The sequence below is a fragment of the Cervus canadensis genome, chromosome 17, assembly GCF_019320065.1.
Source record: "Cervus canadensis isolate Bull #8, Minnesota chromosome 17, ASM1932006v1, whole genome shotgun sequence".
NCBI classification, from domain to species: Eukaryota; Metazoa; Chordata; class Mammalia; order Artiodactyla; family Cervidae; genus Cervus; species Cervus canadensis.
The window spans coordinates 46,970,625-46,972,851 of NC_057402.1; positions in this window are offsets into that span (position 1 = coordinate 46,970,625).

Below are 2,227 nucleotides of genomic sequence, written 5' to 3' on the forward strand. Positions count from 1 at the left end.
GGCGCTCATGGCCCCTGGGAGCCATCCTTGGGAATGGATGGCGCCAGAAACCTGTGTGCCCCTTCCCCCACTTCATTTCCAAAGTTCCCCTCCATTCACTCCCCTTGCTGTGTGAATGAAGGGAAGCCTTTCCCTGTAACAGTGAGCACGCATCCCTGAAAGCAAACCTTCCTTCTGGCTCTGCTCAGAGCTGACCAGCAGCCCGGTCCAGTAGAATCAGACAGCCCAGAATTTGACTCTCCATCCTGTTCCCTGGCTTCTCTGAGAACTCAGTTTCTTCATCTGTAGGATGGGACTCCAATACCCACCTTGTAAGGGTTCCACCGCAAGTAGAAGATGTCTAAAGGGTTTGGCCAGAGCAGGTAGTAATCAAAAGGCCCCTCTTGCTGACACTGTTCCTGCGGTGTCTGGCCGTGACTTGCAGCCGGCTGCCTCCTGTAGAGAGGACAGCCGGGTGCCCCGTGCTGGCACAGGGAAGCCACACTCCAGTCCCAGCACCCCGGGCAGGCACTCAACCCCAGGTGTTCCACCCAGCATTCGTGGCTTTTAAAATCTGAGATTCAACCTGGCGATGACTTTTCAAAATCCAGCATTGGTGAGGGTGTGTGCTTCCCACTCTCACACCTGGCTCATGAGGCATGTGTTTTGTTTGGGAAAATCTAGTGATATCTCAGGGCCTCCCAGGTGGCGCTAGTGGTAAAGAACCCACCTGCCAATGCAGGAGACATAAGAGACACAGGTTCAATCTCTGGGTCAGGGAGATCCCCTGGAGGAAGGCATGGCAACCCACTCCAGTATTCTTGCCTGGAGAATCCCATGAACAGAGGATCCATATCTATCAAAACAATTCAGCCTCTAGGAATTCACTGAAACCTGTACAAAAACTCACAGACCTGGGTGTTCATGAAAATGTTATTTATAATACCAAAAAATAAAAAAAAAATTCATTGTCTAACACTAGGGATTGACCAGATAAAACATATGATATATCCTGCCATTAAAAATAGTTATAGAAAAAGAATAATATGGGAAGAAGTTTACAAAATATTAAATGAGTAAAGCAAATATAAATCAGTATTATAGTATGAATCTGCTTCCCTCTCTTTCTCGTACTAAAGTTGCCTCTAGATGGTAGGATTACAAATGTTTTCTAGTTGCTTCTTTGTGCTTTTCTGCATTTTTCCCCTGTGTTACCTGTTTTTAAAGAAAAATTAGAAAATCAAACTCATTTTTGCAAAATACAGACTAAGCAGAGATATAACAAATTACATCGCTAAATTTTATCTTATGTCTAGATCACTTATGTTAACCTATAGATAATTTCTGATCCTAGCTCAATGAACTTGTGAAAAACTTTTGAACTGTCCCTACAATCTTTTATTACTGGACCAGAAAGATCCTCTGCAGAAGGGAAAGGCTACCCACTCCAGTATTCTGGCCTGGAGAATTCCATGGACTGTATAGTCCAAGTGACTCGCAAAGAGTTGGACACACGACTGAGCGCCTTTCACTTTCATATATATATATGTAAATTCCTAACGCCCTTTTCTTTGGGAATAATGTTAATTTACAGAAAAGTTGTAAAGGTAGTACATAAAGTGCCCCTGTTCCCCACCTCATCCCTCCTAACTTGCAAAAGCAGGGTACACTTGTCACAACTAAGAAACCAGCACTAGTAACTAAACTTCAGACTTTATTTGGGTGTCGCCCGTTTTCCCATTAACATTCTCATTCTGTGCCGGGGTACAATAACTGGGTACCACATGGCCTTGATCTGTCCCTGTCTTTTCAGGCTTCCCTAGACTGTGACAGTTTCTTGGACGTTCCTGGTTTTTCATGTACCTGTATGAATTCTGTAATCAGGAAAAGAAAGGGATGAGGACGAAGAAGAAAAGAAGGTGATGATGGTGGTGATGATGGTGAAGAGTGATGTCCCGGAATGCCTTCGTTTTTATCTCGGTGGGAGGCAAGGGATCTTTTCCTTTCTCTGTTCACCAGAACAAAACGGGGAAAGCAGTTGCTGCCTGGCATCTGTGGGATGCACAGAGGCTGGGCGCCTTAATCCCTCCCTGCCCTCTGCCGTCTCGGTTCCCGCGCCCGCTACCGTCCCCTACCCCCACCCCGATGCGGGGGCCCTTAGGTGCAGGGCGAGCCCGGGGCGGCGAGTCCCCTCGCCGGTTGGGCGAGCGCGCGGGCGGCACCCGGATCAACTGTTCCGCAACTCGAC